The sequence below is a fragment of the Helianthus annuus genome, chromosome 2, assembly GCF_002127325.2.
Source record: "Helianthus annuus cultivar XRQ/B chromosome 2, HanXRQr2.0-SUNRISE, whole genome shotgun sequence".
Lineage (NCBI taxonomy): Eukaryota > Viridiplantae > Streptophyta > Magnoliopsida > Asterales > Asteraceae > Helianthus > Helianthus annuus.
Window position 1 is genome coordinate 19164644 of NC_035434.2, and position 18220 is coordinate 19182863.

The window sequence follows — 18220 nt, forward strand, 5'->3', positions numbered from 1 at the left end:
AGGAAGCTTGAAGCAAGCGGAAGTTGAAGGACCTCGTTTCTTTGCTTTTATCCACGCCATTTTCGACTAGATTCTTCCCTAGCCACGAGCTAGAGGTATAATGTTTAAAACTCACTCTCGATCGTATCTAAAGTGGTTAATATGATTTTTAACGGTTAAAAGTCGGAATCATGCGTTTTGAATCTATAAAGTCTACTAAAACTCGAATATTGTTGGTTAAAAGCTCATAACATGTGTAAATGTTGTAGTATTCGAATATGTTGATTATTGAGGCCCGATCTACGATGTGGTGGCTCTTATCATCGTTTAACCCGACTTTGTTAAGATCACGAATCTTGACATACGCTTGTTTCTATCGGTACGAGGGTTAAAAGGTGAAACTCCACCACACGAGAAACATGAACTTGTGTAAAAGTATTTTGACTTGTAAAATAGTATTTAAAACGAGCCAATCTACGTATGTACAAGTGGTATATTCGTAGAACCAAGTGTCGAGAAAATCATGTTTTATAAAAGTTGGTTGATATGTTAACAAATATGATTTTTACAAACTACAAGTGTATAAACACTTGTGAAACGAAAGATCCGACAAAGTAACAATTTTTATAAAAGTTGTCGGGAAGTTGTAAAGGATGATTTGTTCTAAAAACGGGGTTTTTACAAGACAAAACTATTTTATACATAGATCCACTAATTATAAGGTGATCTACACTATGACTTTCGGAAAAACTACAAGTTCATGTAATAATGCGATTTTACATACTAGTCTACAAGTTTGATGTGTTGAAACTAGTTTGAAGTATCGGAAATTGATTGGTTGATTTAAAGAAGTGTTGAAATGATTTTGTAAAAGAAAATGATACGCTTGAAAGCGTGGCCACCTCCAGTTACAGGGGAAACTCTGGCGAAATTTTTCTAAAATCTAACACTTAGAATTATTTGCAAGCGTTAAACTATTTTGAAATGTTTTCAAAATACATTTCGCCAAGACTTTATTTATTAAATAATCGGAGGTGGGATTTTCACAAAAACTAAACGTGATAAATATTTATTCGATAAATATATTTTTTCACCACACTGTCTATGATTATTTTGTGAAAATATATAAATATTATTTTTAGAGTAAAAATAATATTTACAAACTTTGACGAACCCAAAATAATACCAACGCCTACACGACAAACATATAAGTTACAACGGTAATTACTATTACCACTAAATCGCCAAAACGTAACTTACGCTTTATACGGAAATATTCATAAATGCGTATTTTGTCAACGTATTATTTTGGAAAGTATTATGCGAAGAGAAAATATAATATTTTTGAGAAAAATATTTATATTTTGGAATGAGAAGTAAAATATATTAAGTGAGACTTAATATTATAAACGTGCATGTATTAATTCCCCCATCCTTGGGAAGGAGATTAACTACCAAATATATACAAGGAACAGTTGTCTAACTGTTTCCCAAAAATTAAACTATAAAGCTAAAGCACGGCCATCCGTCTAATAGAATTAGCACATGTAGGTCGTTGCACAGCTTTCGGACATTTGGAGTGCTTGATTTAGCGACGCACTGACTGTGAGTTCATGTCCCCCTTTTCTCTTAACTCTTTTCAGTTTTATAAACTGCGGGGGTGAAATACATGTTACTATGATTATGAAATACTTGATACATGGTATGGTTAGCGTAAGGAGGGTTATTACTTAGATCATGTGAGTGGGTAGGCGGGAACTGGAGGCCATTAATCCTCATGGTAGGACCGAGGGACGTAAGCGGTAGATCTATCTGGGTGTAGCGAGCCCAACTCCAGGTCCAGCATAACGGACCTTGGGGTGACTTTGTGCCCGACGCAAAATCCGCTAGGTTTGAGTCTTCCTACTTGCACTTCACACATATCAATGGCCTTGCAAACCATTGGTGATCTCTTTTTCCTTATTTGCTACATACCAGGGTTTTTGATAAATACAAAGGTTTATTTACTCACTTTCGCATGAACTCGCTCAACATTATTGTTGATTTTTCAACTTACATGTATTTCAGGGAATTAAAGATCTGGCACGGTATGGCATGTTTTCCGCTGCATAAGTCACCAGGGTCATCCAGGGTTCGGGGAATGTGACTCTTTCCTGGACAAGTCACAGTCCTTGAATCGTGTTTATGTTATGTTTGTGGTTGTAATGTTTAGACAAGTTTATGGTTGTTGGGTGTTAACCCGTTAAGACAATGTTTCGATATTTTTATTTTTAATGGATGATCTTGCATATTTTTAATTCATATAGCTTTGTTATGATTAAGCTATGGTATTAAGAAGTCACACCAAATTAACCACGCTTCCGCAAAGCCAGGGTGTGACAGCTTGGTATCAGAGCTCTGATCATAGCGAACTAGGATTCCTTCTTGAGTCTAGACTATGATCACTAGGGCTCTCACGAAAACATTTTTACTGCATACCACTTAAGTCCAGATCCAAAACGTTTTTATAAACAAATGTTGAGCATATTTTATTTATTATTTTTAGGCTCAGTCTGGGAGGCTGAGGCTCGGTCTGGGAGACTGAGGCTCGGTCTGGGAGGCCGAGGCTCGATCTAATGGATCGAGGTAGTTGTCTAGTGGGACTAGGGAGTCAGTCTGGGAGGCTGGGAGAATTTGCTAGTGAGACTAGGGAGTCAGTCTGGGAGGCTGGGAAAGTTTGCTAGTGGGACTAGGGAGTCAGTCTGGGAGGCTGGGAAAGTTGGCTAGTGGGACTAGGAAGGACAGTCTGGGAGGCTAGTGGGACTAGGAGGATTATGTGATTATTACTTGGTAACTTGTGTGATTACCTGATTTACTGATTTTTGTACATGTTTGTGTTTATGTTACAGACCCATGGACTCACCAGCCACGGGTGATTCAGATACCACCGGACCTTTACCCATAGTATCGGACGACATTGTGTCTTCAGAGCACGAGGTGCATACCTCCGACTTCACCAGCACCGATGATGATGACTTCCAGCCCTTCGCTCTGCCCGATGGCGCTGATGAGCATATCGATGACCCACCTGCTGAGTATCTTCCCTTGGTAGCGATTCCAGCTCCCATACCCCTTGCTTCATATCCAGCATACGACTTGCTACCCGACACCGAGGCTGACGGCGATGTTGATCTCTTTGAGGATGAGCCTTTCGAAGATGAGATTCCTGATGTAGCCCCTCTTCCCGCTAGCGATCTTTTGATGATCGCTGGTGCTCCTGTTGAGGACACGCCCGCCCATTCACCCGTCCCAGACTCCTTTGAGTCTGTGGCATCTGCACCGTCTGACGAGGTGAGCACGCAGCATTTTGTACACGACTCGGACCCCGATCAGGCATCTTCTGCCGCACCCATTCCGAGCTTTGCGTTCGAGCACGACGACATTGAGGATTCTGATCCCGTTTTTCCTCCAGGATTTGATCCTGACCACGATATTGAGTATATTCCTATGGACCAGCATATGGAGGACCCTGTTGATCCCGTTGATCCTGTTGATCCCTTTGATCCAGAGTTTGATTTTGATATGGCTTTTGATGACCCAGAGCCTGCCTTGGCCCCAGAGCAGGCAGTTGCTCTAGATCCGGTGCTTGAGCATGACCTGGTACATGCCGGCGTTCCTGAGCCCATATTAGCAGACCCACCTGTTGGTGACCATCTTGTGGACATTCCTTTGATTGTTGGCGACCATGTTATAGCTGATGATCCTGTTGTTGATCCACCTTTTGTTGATCCCCCTTTGATTGCTGATATCCCTGTTGACCACCCAGTTGAGCATGTTGCACCAGTTGACCCTGTCATTGCTCCATTTGATCCTGTTCCCCTCGAGCCTGAGCACGCTCTGTTTGCTGATCACCTGGATCCACCCGATGAGGACGCTCAGCATGGTTGGATACCTGCTGACGAGGATGTTCCACCGTTTCCCCCACATCACACTGATGCACATCATGCTGATTTCTCATTTCAGATCCCTGTGACACGATCCGATGATTTCACCTTTCCGATCCCTCAGATTATACCTCCAGCGAGGCCTGGAGAGGGCTCTTCAGCCCACCCTTTTGGGCACATACCGATGTCTATTCCTTTCGTGCCCCAGATGACATCTGTTCCATCTTCTGTTTCACCTGTTCATGCAGCACCATTCGATCCCACCAGCACGCCACTGCTTTGGTCATCTTCCTCTCCGATGCCACCCACTGATCCATATCATCCATTCCATATGGGGCACACCATAGAGGACGTCTTGATGTCCTTTGTCCATCAGCATGAGTCCCATACGCAGCGACTCCAGGAGCTCGAGAGAGCTCAGCTATCATGTCATGGTCAGACATCTTCACCTTTTCAGCCGTTTCGATCATTACCCCCGGACTTCGCTGCCCGACTTCTGACTTTGGAGCAGCAGATCGCTTCTGTTATTCACACTCAGCAGGCGATGGAGGAGGACTGGCTTCATCTACGCCGCTTACTCTACACTCACTTTCCCCCTCCTCCACCCCCATCCGCATAGAGCTCATCGGTGCTATAGAGGTAGACGTTGGTGAGACGACAGCGATTGTGACTGCACAGCCTTTTGGAGACCACCTGATGTTACTGACTTTTGTTGATACTTATTTGATGTACCTGATGTATGTGATACTGATATGATATAGTTTTGTACAGGGGTGATGTAGCCCCTATTTGATTGATGGTTGTATGCCACACTTACTAAATTATGGTCTCGATATATGTAGCAATCGCGGTATTCTCACCATATCTGATGCACTTGATTTCTTACTTATATTTTCGTGACATGGGATGTTGGGACATGGGATGTTGTGTATATGATACTTGTGACATGGGATGTTGGGACATGGGATGTTGTGTGTATAATGATCATAACATGGGATGTTGTGTGTGATATATTGATAACATGAGATGTTATGTGCTATTACTATTACTATATTCGTATGTTTACTATGGCCTGACCAACGTACACATCTTTAGAAGATGGCGCCACGACGACAACCTCAGCCAATGCCTACTACTCAGGACGAACTACAGCAAGTCATTGCTGCTGCTATTGCTCAATATGCTGCCTCTCAAGGAGGAATGAGTGGAAGCAACTCCGGCAACACGGGCAACAACAACAATCCACCGCATGGGTGTACTTACAAACAGTTCTTGGACTGCAAGCCCATAAACTTCGATGGCACAGGAGGCGCTGTTGCTTTCGCATGAGCAAATGCGCGCTGGATCAACAAGTCACTTACATCTCAGGGCTATTTGTGGATGGAGCCCTATCCTGGTGGAATCTACAGGTCCAGACCCTTGGCGAAGCTGCGGCTTACGCACTGACCTGGACTGAGTTGAAAGAACTCATGCGCAAAAAGTACTGTTCTCGCGCTGAAATTCAGAGATTGGAGACCGAGTTTTGGCATCTAAAAATGGAAGGTTCTAAGATAGCTGAGTATGTTCAGAGGTTCCACGATTTGTCGCATGTGGTACCCTACATGGTTACGCCTGAGTTCAAGAGGATTGAACGCTTCATTTGGGGATTGGCTCCTCAAATAATCAGCATGGTGACTTCCTCCAAACCTGCAACTATCACGGAAGCTATTGATTTGAGTGTGGCTCTCACCGAAGAGGCAATTCGGTTGAACAAGTTTGATGAAACTGAGCCCAAGAAAAAGGAGACTCATGTGGAGTCATCTGGAGGAAACAAGATGAAGTTTTCGAATTTCAAGCAGGGCACCGGGATGGTGGTTAAGAAAGGGGAATCGAATGTGCCGGCTCAAGATTCAGCTGGTGGTAGGAAGAAAGGTAAAGGATATATGGGTGCTCATCCCAAGTGTAGTTCATGCCAACGCCATCACTCTGGCCGATGCGGGCCAAAAGTTTGTGAATCATGTGGGAAGACTGGTCATTCAAAGGATTCTTGCTGGGCTAATGCTGGCCGGGGAGGCCAAGGAGGATATGGGAATAGGAACAACCGTGGTGGTGCTGGGAACCGCCCACAAGGAAACCAGGGAGGTGATGGAAACCGTGCCAATCATGCTAACCAAGCGGGCGCCATGAATCGGAACCAGGGAAACCATCAAGCTGGAAACAATGGTGGAAACGGGAAGAGGCCCGGATGTTTTAATTGCGGAGATCAAGGGCATTACAAAAGGAATTGCCCAGAATTAACCCAGGCACGCGGAAGAGTTTTTAACATGGAAGCCAGGGAAGCGCGCCAGGATCCCAATGTTGTCACTGGTACGTTCCCTGTAAACCAACGCTATGCATCCGTTTTGGTTGATACTGGTGCCGATTATAGATTCGTATCTCTAGAATTTAAGAATATGCTTGGTTTAGCCGCTAGTAAGTTAGATATTCCGTACTCGATCGAATTAGCGAATGGGAAGTTAGTAGAAGCTAACGAGGTGATTCGAGGTTGCGTAATCGAGCTGGGAGAGCGTGAGTTTGCTCTCGACCTACTACCGGTCCAGTTGGGAAGCTTCGACGTGGTAGTAGGGATGGATTGGTTATCAAGTAACAAGGCCGAGATAGTTTGTCACGAGAAGATTATTCGTATCCCGACCGATGATGGTGAGACCATTGTTGTTCATGGGGAGAAGCGTGAGACGCCGTTGAGGATGATTAGCTGCCTGAAAGCAAGAAAGTGTTTGCAGAAAGGATGTGTTGCTTTTCTGGCACACATTGTAGATAAAAAGGCTGCTGAGCCGAAGATCGAAGACATCCCTGTCGTGAGGGAATACCCAGAAGTCTTTCCTGAAGACTTGCCTGGCTTGCCACCTCAAAGGCTAGTGGAGTTTCGCATTGACTTAGTTCCAGGCGCCGCGCCTGTGGCTAAGGCACCCTACAGACTTGCTCCGTCTGAGATGCAGGAACTGTCGACACAACTTCAAGAGTTGTTAGACAAGGGATTTATCCGACCAAGCTTCTCGCCTTGGGGAGCTCCAGTTTTGTTTGTGAAGAAGAAAGACGGCAGTTTCCGCATGTGTATTGATTACAGAGAGTTGAACAAGCTAACGATTAAGAATAGGTATCCCCTGCCAAGAATCGATGATCTGTTCGACCAGCTTCAAGGTTCAAGCTTCTATTCAAAGATCGATCTTCGATCGGGATACCATCAGCTACGGATACAGGAGGAAAGTATCCCAAAGACAACCTTCAGAACTCGATATGGACACTACGAGTTTCTCGTTATGCCGTTTGGTTTGACAAACGCACCTGCAGTGTTCATGGATCTGATGAACCGAGTTTGTAAGCCGTACCTGGATAAGTTCGTGATTGTATTCATCGACGACATCTTGATATATTCAAAGACAAAGGCCGAGCACGAGCAACATCTTAGAGCCATTCTGGAGCTGCTAAAGAAAGAACAGTTGTACGCCAAGTTCTCTAAGTGTGAGTTTTGGCTACGAGAAGTGCAATTCCTTGGGCACGTGGTAAACGGAGATGGAATCCACGTGGATCCCACCAAGATCGAGGCGATCAAAGATTGGGAAACGCCAAAGACGCCAACTGAGATTCGGCAATTCTTGGGTTTGGCTGGCTATTATCGAAGGTTCATCGAGAACTTTTCAAAGATCGCTCAACCGTTGACACTCCTCACGCAGAAGGATAAGAAGTTTGATTGGGGAATCAAACAGGATGAAGCGTTTCAGATATTGAAAGATAAGCTTTGTAACGCGCCAATATTAGCTCTGCCAGAAGGCACTGATGATTTTGTGGTATACTGCGACGCATCGCGTCAAGGATTGGGTTGTGTGTTGATGCAACGTCAAAAGGTTATTGCCTATGCGTCACGCCAACTGAAGATACATGAAAAGAACTACACCACACATGATTTGGAGCTAGGCGTAGTGGTTTTCGCTTTGAAGATCTGGAGACACTACCTTTATGGTACGAAGTGCACAATTTTCACTAATCACAAGAGCCTCCAACATATATTCAACCAGAAGGAGTTGAATATGAGGCAAAGGCGATGGGTCGAGTTATTGAACGATTACGACTGCGAGATCAAGTATCATCCAGGGAAGGCGAATGTGGTCGCTGATGCCCTAAGTCGTAAAGAGAGAATCAAGCCCATAAGGGTTAGGGCTATGGAAATGATAATTCAAACCGACCTTTCCTCGCGCGTTCGTGCAGCACAGAAGGAAGCTCTCAAGGAGGGAAACCTTGAGGAAGAATATCTCCGTGGGATGGAGAAGATATTGGTGCCAAACAGGGAAGGAACGTTGTGTTTTGAGAAAAGGATTTGGGTTCCTCTGTTTGGTGGTTTAAGAGAGGTTATCTTTGATGAAGCCCACAAGTCGCGGTACTCTATCCACCCTGGAGCGGATAAGATGTACCAGGATCTTAAGGATTATTACTGGTGGCCTAGGATGAAAGGCGATGTTGCTTTTTACGTGAGCAAATGTTTAACTTGCGCCAAAGTTAAGGCGGAATACCAGAAGCCTTCGGGACTTCTGCAGCAACCAAAAATTCCCCAGTGGAAGTGGGAACAAATCTCCATGGATTTTATTACAAAGTTGCCAAGAACGCCAAAAGGCCATGACACTATCTGGGTGATAGTGGATCGCTTAACGAAGTCAGCACACTTCTTACCTATCCGCGAGAAGGATAATACAAGCAAATTGGCTGAAATCTACATGAGAGAGATTGTTACACGCCATGGAGTACCTCTCTCGATTATTTCTGATAGAGACGGGAGGTTCGTATCGAGGATATGGCAATCCTTCCAGGAAGCTTTTGGCTCAAAGCTGAATATGAGCACTGCTTTTCACCCGCAGACCGACGGACAAAGTGAGCGGACGATTCAGACGTTGGAGGACATGCTGAGAGCATGTGTGATGGACTTGGGCGGTAGCTGGGATAAGCATTTACCCCTGGTTGAATTTTCATACAACAACAGCTACCACACCAGTATTGGTGCCGCGCCATTCGAAGCGTTATATGGGCGCAAGTGCAGGTCGCCGCTCTGTTGGTCTGACGCAGGTGATAGACAATTGGTAGGTCCCGATGTAGTTCAGGAAACTACAGATAAGATTGCGCAAATCCGAGATCGCATTAATGCGGCTCGTGACCGTCAGAAGACCTACGCAGATCTGAAAAGGAAACCTCAGGAGTTTGAGGTTGGGGATATGGTTTTGTTGAAGGTATCACCCTGGAAGGGTGTGGCACGCTTTGGGAAGCGTGGGAAGTTGAATCCGCGCTACATTGGTCCTTTCAAGGTTCTGGAAAGAATTGGGACCGTAGCATACAAGTTGGATCTACCTGCCGAACTGAATAATGTTCACGATACATTTCATGTATCCAATCTGAAGAGAAGTCCAACTCAAGTTAACGTTGCCATTCCTACCGACGAAATTCATGTTGATGACACGCTCCACTTCGTTGAAGAACCTGTCGAGGTCACGGATTGGAAAGTGAACAAGACCCGCCGGAGCAGTGTCAAGCTCGTCAAAGTTCGTTGGAATGCTAGACATGGTCCCGAATTCACCTGGGAGCGTGAGGACCGAATGAAAGAGAAATACCCCCACTTATTTCCTGAGAACCCTGCTTCTACAAGCAGAACTTAAAATTTCGTGACGAAATTTTTCTAACGGGGGGAGAATGTGACAACCCTCACTAAACCAGGTATCCGTACGACTTAATTAACTATTAATTGTTGCTTAATTACTGTGCTTAACTGAGATTACTGATAAACTGCTACTTGACTATTGATACTTGTACATATCTGCATCACACTTAGATTTCCGTCACTACATTATTTACTTACTGAACTCTAGTGACAAACATGATGCACAAAAGCACAGTAGCATTTGAACGGATAACCTATTGAACATGCTGATATAGCCAGCATCAGGCAGACACTGCCTCTAAAGGCCTGTATGAGCCAGAAATATTTTACTACACCCATAGTGTGTGTAGGGATACAAGGGTTGTTAAACTGCGTCTCTAGGAATAAGATATAATGATTGGATGTGCCTAAAACGTACTCTAAGCACAAAACACAGCACTTTGTTTAACATACTAGCTTCTAGCTAACTAATAAAGTGCCAAAACATAAGGAAATATTCCTGACACTTTGCAGAATAAATTGTGTCGCTAAAAATATTATTTACGACGCTTAAAAGATTACTTAAGCACTTTAACGGATTACTATCCAACCGAACAACCGGACTATACCTGGAACATAAAAATATTGCCAAAAATATTATTAGTCTTTTTCTGAGCCAGTTAGGGTCCCTGATTACCCTAACACCCGCTTTATAACGCGTCATGCAACTAACGGGGTTAATCTCTAAAGTAACCGACTTAACATAACTAAACTCTAACTGAACAATTGAAATCCAACCGGATACCCCCCCCCCTAAAGAGATCGGCCAAACCAAGGGGACAAGAGAGTACACTTTTTGATTTTTAAATTGTTTATGTTGGATATCTAGAGAACATGAAAACCGTTGGACGATGGCACTAGAATTGTCTATAAATACCTCCACTTCTTACACAAGATAATACACATCACAAATCACCAACACTCCACCCTCTCCTCTCCCTTCTACTCTCGGCCGAACCCACCCCCACCTACACACCCATTGTCGGCTTTTGATCTCTCCATTTCAAGTATCTACAAGGTGTTCGGGTCACGTATAAGGAAGCTTGAAGCAAGCGGAAGTTGAAGGACCTCGTTTCTTTGCTTTTATCCACGCCATTTTCGACTAGATTCTTCCCTAGCCCCGAGCTAGAGGTATAATGTTTAAAACTCACTCTCGATCGTATCTAAAGTGGTTAATATGATTTTTAACGGTTAAAAGTCGGAATCATGCGTTTTGAATCTATAAAGTCTACTAAAACTCGAATATTGTTGGTTAAAAGCTCATAACATGTGTAAATGTTGTAGTATTCGAATATGTTGATTATTGAGGCCCGATCTACGATGTGGTGGCTCTTATCATCGTTTAACCCGACTTTGTTAAGATCACGAATCTTGACATACGCTTGTTTCTATCGGTACGAGGGTTAAAAGGTGAAACTCCACCACACGAGAAACATGAACTTGTGTAAAAGTATTTTGACTTGTAAAATAGTATTTAAAACGAGCCGATCTACGTATGTACAAGTGGTATATTCGTAGAACCAAGTGTCGAGAAAATCATGTTTTATAAAAGTTGGGTGATATGTTAACAAATATGATTTTTACAAACTACAAGTGTATAAACACTTGTGAAACGAAAGATCCGACAAAGTAACAATTTTTATAAAAGTTGTCGGGAAGTTGTAAAGGATGATTTGTTCTAAAAACGGGGTTTTTACAAGACTAAACTATTTTATACATAGATCCACTAATTATAAGGTGATCTACACTATGACTTTCGGAAAAACTACAAGTTCATGTAATAATGCGATTTTACATACTAGTCTACAAGTTTGATGTGTTGAAACTAGTTTGAAGTATCGGAAATTGATTGGTTGATTTAAAGAAGTGTTGAAATGATTTTGTAAAAGAAAATGATACGCTTGAAAGCGTGGCCACCTCCAGTTACAGGGGAAACTCTGGCGAAATTTTTCTAAAATCTAACACTTAGAATTATTTGCAAGCGTTAAACTATTTTGAAATGTTTTCAAAATACATTTCGCCAAGACTTTATTTATTAAATAATCGGAGGTGGGATTTTCACAAAAACTAAACGTGATAAATATTTATTCGATAAATATATTTTTTCACCACACTGTCTATGATTATTTTGTGAAAATATATAAATATTATTTTTAGAGTAAAAATAATATTTACAAACTTTGACGAACCCAAAATAATACCAACGCCTACACGACAAACATATAAGTTACAACGGTAATTACTATTACCACTAAATCGCCAAAACGTAACTTACGCTTTATACGGAAATATTCATAAATGCGTATTTTGTCAACGTATTATTTTGGAAAGTATTATGCGAAGAGAAAATATAATATTTTTGAGAAAAATATTTATATTTTGGAATGAGAAGTAAAATATATTAAGTGAGACTTAATATTATAAACGCGCATGTATTAATTCCCCCATCCTTGGGAAGGAGATTAACTACCAAATATATACAAGGAACAGTTGTCTAACTGTTTCCCAAAAATTAAACTATAAAGCTAAAGCACGGCCATCCGTCTAATAGAATTAGCACATGTAGGTCGTTGCACAACTTTCGGACATTTGGAGTGCTTGATTTAGCGACGCACTGACTGTGAGTTCATGTCCCCCTTTTCTCTTAACTCTTTTCAGTTTTATAAACTGCGGGGGTGAAATACATGTTACTATGATTATGAAATACTTGATACATGGTATGGTTAGCGTAAGGAGGGTTATTACTTAGATCATGTGAGTGGGTAGGCGGGAACTGGAGGCCATTAATCCTCATGGTAGGACCGAGGGACGTAAGCGGTAGATCTATCTGGGTGTAGCGAGCCCAACTCCAGGTCCAGCATAACGAACCTTGGGGTGACTTTGTGCCCGACGCACAATCCGCTAGGTTTGAGTCTTCCTACTTGCACTTCACACATATCAATGGCCTTGCAAACCATTGGTGATCTCTTTTTCCTTATTTGCTACATACCAGGGTTTTTGATAAATACAAAGGTTTATTTACTCACTTTCGCATGAACTCACTCAACATTATTGTTGATTTTTCAACTTACATGTATTTCAGGGAATTAAAGATCTGGCACGGTATGGCATGTTTTCCGCTGCATAAGTCACCAGGGTCATCCAGGGTTCGGGGAATGTGACTCTTTCCTGGACAAGTCACAGTCCTTGAATCGTGTTTATGTTATGTTTGTGGTTGTAATGTTTAGACAAGTTTATGGTTGTTGGGTGTTAACCCGTTAAGACAATGTTTCGATATTTTTATTTTTAATGGATGATCTTGCATATTTTTAATTCATATAGCTTTGTTATGATTAAGCTATGATATTAAGAAGTCACACCAAATTAACCACGCTTCCGCAAAGCCAGGGTGTGACAGAATGCATCCTGGCCCAACACGTGGCGCGGGATATGATTAGGGGGTGAGGGGTTTTTTTTTTTTTTTTTCCATTTCAGTCTTCTTTTATTTTCCCGACGTGCTATAACATTTTCTGGCGTCTACGATTATTTTTGCGTTAATTGTATTCATTAAACTTTTTGGCGTTGAATTAATTGTTTTTGTGTCACATAGATAATTTTTTGGCATTATAGTGTTTTCTGTTCAATTTTTTTTGGCGTTTTGTGGTGTTGTATAATAATTCACTACAAGTCATTAATATTTTTATAAAATTTCAATAAGACCAAATGTTTTTTATGGCATTTAGTCAATTTTTCTGGCGTTTAATACATTGACTAGGTGCTTTGCCAGCACCTGTTCTCACAGTTTTCATACTACTAGCGTTTTGGTGTTTGTAGTTTTTGGCGTTTTATATAATAATGTATTTTATTTGTAGAGAATTAGATTAACAAAACAACAAATAATTTGATAACAAAACAATATAAAGTGAAAAAGAAAAAACAAAATTAAAAATGGTAATCTAATTTCTCATCTGAATCTTCGCTGTCATCAGCCTCTTCTTCTTAGAATTTGTTTTTGGCGTTTTGAACCTTTGAATACCTTAGCTAGATGCCAAGTTTCCTACATAAACCCCGTCTTTTTTATATGAAGCTTCTTAGTGGCATCCTGTTTTTTGGTGTGATAGTCTTGTTTGGTGGCATGTCATTGAAGATCAACTCTTGCTTGATGCTATTTAAAATAATGGAGTCCAAAATAGCATTTTACACTTGTGTTGATTGACGTGATGTCGTGGTCACAATCAAATTTAATCCAATTACTACTAAATAGCTAGTGGTAAGTGGGTATCGAACACAGGGAGTTTGTGGAATATGTGCTATTTAAAAGTTTCTCTAAGTTAACTAAAATTAAACTAATTGCAAGGAAAGTAAATTCAAAGAGTTGGATTGATTGATTGATTTTTAACAACTAAGATTACTATTCTAATTGCAAAATGAAAGTTTGGTTTGTAAACAATTTTGAGACAAATGACCATCTCTAGTTTCCGGTTTGCTTTGACGTTTATGCTATCATTCCACTAGAAAGAACTACATAGACATAGTTCATGTGTGATTACTTGTTGTGATAAAAGGAAACTAAGTACTCAGATTCCTAGAATGTGAGGTTGTTACCGGATGACCAATTAACCCTTACCCAATCCTATTCTACCCATGATATCTCAATTGCCAATGGCACCAAGAATGTATGGTTTCAAATTAGATTAACATAAGAATCAACAATTTACAAACAATCAATCACACACCATAACAAACAAATCATAAAGACAAAGTTTGTTATTCTAGAAATAAGAAATCAAGCATAAAGTCTTACATAACCTTCAACCAAAGATAGTCATCAAAAGTTTAGCCACTCATGGCTTGAATCATCATCATCAAACAAGTCTTAATGTTAATAGCAAATCGAAACATAAAACCAATGATTAGAAATTGTCTTCAAGCACTCAAGAACACTCCAAACTCGTCTCCAAACAGTTGGTAACCGATAATGCATGATAGAACACTTAAAAACCTCATCAAAAGGACATTTAATGCATGAGTTACAAAGTATCTTCAGTCTGCGCCGTAAGCTACGCCGGTAGCCGTAGCTTACGGCGATAAGAGGGTCAACGGCGGTTAAGTTGGTGTCGTAGCCTACAGCTGGCGCCGTAGGTTTCGGTGCCCATTGAATCCTTACGCCAAGGGAAGACTGGGCTACGGTGGAATAATTTGGCCAAAATTATGGCCGTAACCTACAGTAGGGACCGTAGGCTACAACGCCTGCTGGAATATTTTCTTTTGTTTTCTTGTTCAATCTCTCATGGTCCAAACTGGTTTTCACCTCTTGCAACTTCCATCCAAGCTTCATAAAACCCGCTTCTTATGCCCTTTATTACCTGCAAGACCAAACAACTAGTAGTTCACAAATTCCAACAATTAAGTGTATAAAGTGTGAGACGTGCATGAATTTAGATCGTTTAAAGGTTGTCCTACGGACCACCCGTCACATCCCCACACTTACTTGTTGCTTGTCCCAAGCAACCCATTCATAAACCATTTCAAAACCACACGCGATCAACATGCAAACCAAGTTAAAATGTATTGTCCTTTTACTAACCTTTTATCATACCATAAGGAACACCCCTCACAATAACTCTCGGTGACAAAAAATATTAGCACATTATACTATCACACTCAATGCAAGTGTGTGATTGTGCGACAATAAGCTTGTGTAAAAATCAAGTCTCCTCCTATCAAATACCTAGCATGCTTATGAATCAAAAGGACTTATGGGTTGTAACGAGGCTATGTGTAAAGGCAGGAAATAGTGGGAATGTGAAAGTAGCTCATTGATTCGACCCGATTTTTATTTCTACTACTAAACAAAACAAACATCAACTATATACACAACATCATCAACTTTCTCTACTACTATCGCAACTAAATCCTTCTTTTTTTATTTTTCTCATATTATTCTCTTTATTTTATTTTATTTTTTTTTCAAGCATAGAACATAAAAACTCAACAATATATATACAAGAACATCAACAATTACAAACTAAACTCCTAAACCGGGTCGTCTCAATAGGTAAAGTTTTGTAAGAAAATGGCTTGGGTCACAACCAAATGGCATAAGGCTCAAACATGGTTTACTAAAGACCAAACCCCCTCCCCTCACAATACCAAGCTCATATATGTATCGTATGAGGTCCAACCCCCCAATCCCACACTCTCACACATCCAGACGAGGCTACCTAAAAGTCCTTATCATTTCCATAAGCATGCTAATTCTAGGCTTCAACAAGTATTCGTACACAAGTTCTATTAATACAAATCACACACCGCCACTCAAAACAAAGAAACAATCTCTAATAATCATGTGTGGCCCAAGAACTCACCAAGAAATAACTAGAAAAGGGTGTCGGTGTGTCATGCGGAACAATATCAAGTTTTCAAATTTCAACAACTTTTCACTTGGCTTAACAATTTTTTCAAAATTCTCAAAATTTTCCCCTCATCCCCACAGTTGGGATACATTGTCCCAATGTATGGTTTTGAAGGGAAGATCACTTTTAACAAAAACACCACTTTTTGCTTATACTCTCAAACCACAAATTTCTTTTTGTATTTTTTTTTTATAAAAATTAAAAACACACCACCAACTAGCACATCCCATAAATCACATCAAACACACAAACACCACCCAACCATAACATAAGACATCAAAATATATACAAATATACAAGATGGAGCGAAATACGACCTGGTCAATAATACTTTGGCTGCGGAGGCCCGAAGATAGACGTCATCATCTCCGCAAATCCTCCAAACCCAAATGCTCCGCTACTGCTGCTACCTTGATCACCGTCTTGACTCGCTTGTTGGCTACCCATGGTGTATGGATCCACCCATTGAGAATGGTGCAATTAGGGGTGCAAACGAGCCGAGCCGAGACCGAGCTCAGCCAGGCTCGAGCTCGAGCTCGATTTACTTATGAGAGCTCGGGCCCGAGCTCGGCTCGATTCGAGCTTTGTTTTCAAAGCTCGAGCTCGGCTCGTTTGTATTTTATCAAGCTCGAGCTCGGCTCGGGCTCGGCTCGTTTATTATCTATTAATTAGTATATAAAATAAAAATAATATAAATAATAGACTTTTTAGGCTTGTGAGCTCGATAAGTAAAGCTCGGGCTCGGGCTCATTTACTAAATAAGCTTATTTTTAAGTTCGAGGTCGACTTGTAAACACTAAGGCTCGATAAGGCTCGAAGAGCCTAATGAGTTTCACATGTGAGGCTCGAGCTCGGGCTCGATAAACAAACGAGCCTTGTTTTGAGGCTCAAGCTAGGCTCGGGCTCGATAAGGCTCGACTCGTTTCGAGCTTTTTCTCGAGCCGATCTCGAGTAGCTCGCGAGCCGCTCGGCTTGTTTGCACCCCTAGGTGCAATGGTGGGGTGGGATACGTCACACTACCATCATATGGAGGCAATGTGGAATAATCCACAACTGGTGGGTCTGCTACAAGTGGTTGGCCCGCATGCCATGCGTCGTGTAAGCGTCTCTTGCGATCATCTAAGTAGCGGTTGTTCATCTCCTCCTGGTGGGCATACATGTGAGCTTGATTCCATTGCTCCTGTCTATCATAACTCTGTTTAAGAGCCCTTTCCATGCTAGCCCCCATGTAAGTTTGTTGATCACAAAGCATTTGATTGGTTTCGGACCAATCACCAAAAGTAGGAGGTCGCCTCTGTTTAATCACCTGCCCCATGTTCCCCGTGTGAGCCCAATACGGATCATAAGGCTGCTATGCATAACCAAATGCACTACCAACATACCCTGACTGCATCCCTGCTCCACGGACACCACTACTTGGGCCAGCGCCCCCCATCTCAACATCAACCGTGAATGTATCCTCCCGGTAATCATCATCACCACTAACCTCCTCACCACTCGTCTCAGGCTCATCGGCCTCACCCGGTCATAGTGGACGAGCATCCACTTTCAACGCTCTCCACCTCTTCCCATCACTTTTCAACTTGTGATACCTCTTCGACTCTTTGTATTCCCATCCCGATCCCAAATGCTGAATATCAAATGGTTTGAACCTTTTGTACGAGCCTCTGTCTTCGGCTCCAATTGCCCCATAGCGCTTCAACAATGCCGTAATCAACCGACAATGAGGGACAATCTTTCTCTCACCACTATTTCGGCTAATCCAAATATTATTCAACACTAAGAACCGATATAGGACCATTGGTGACCCATGCATCAACATGTAGAGAATCGGTACCTCCGCGAATTGAACCTCCACTTTATCACCCCGCCTCGGGATAACATTGTGGGTACACAGCACCAACATCAACTTAGCTTCAATTCTCAAGTTTCTTCTCAACAACTTCCCGTGTGTAGTACCCGGGACAAAGAGGTAGTCAAGCATGTTTTGCCATTGAGGGTGTTTTTTGGGGTTGTGATAAAGATCTTCTAGGCTTGGATAAATATATTGATTAGATGGCTTACTATCAAACTTTGCAATGCGGCGTAAAGAATCATACGACATTTCAAGTCTCACCCCATTAACCGTTCCTACGAGTTTCATCTTATTTGGGGCCTTGAACGGAGGACATTCAAGCGTGGCCATCCATTCTTGAATTTGTTGA